Genomic DNA, 222 nt, shown 5'->3' with positions numbered 1-222 from the left:
CATTGTGTTTTATAGCAAGTCATTGTCGAGTGAGGCGGCTCCAGCCTTCCTCTCTCCTCCTAATGGGTGCTGCTGGGTAGATTTACGCGTGGGTGGGGCGCTGTGATTTACAGAGCTCTGACACTGTCTCAGCAGCAGGACCACAGTGGCTGACTGTGGCTTTCTGTGTGTGTTCCAGGTGAGCCTCAGGCCCTGCACATGCACACACATACACATATGAGA

Source organism: Monopterus albus, unplaced genomic scaffold (assembly GCF_001952655.1).
Source record: "Monopterus albus unplaced genomic scaffold, M_albus_1.0 scaffold10.1, whole genome shotgun sequence".
Lineage (NCBI taxonomy): Eukaryota > Metazoa > Chordata > Actinopteri > Synbranchiformes > Synbranchidae > Monopterus > Monopterus albus.
The sequence above is the reverse complement of the archived record's forward strand: the minus strand, read 5'-3'. Positions refer to the sequence as shown.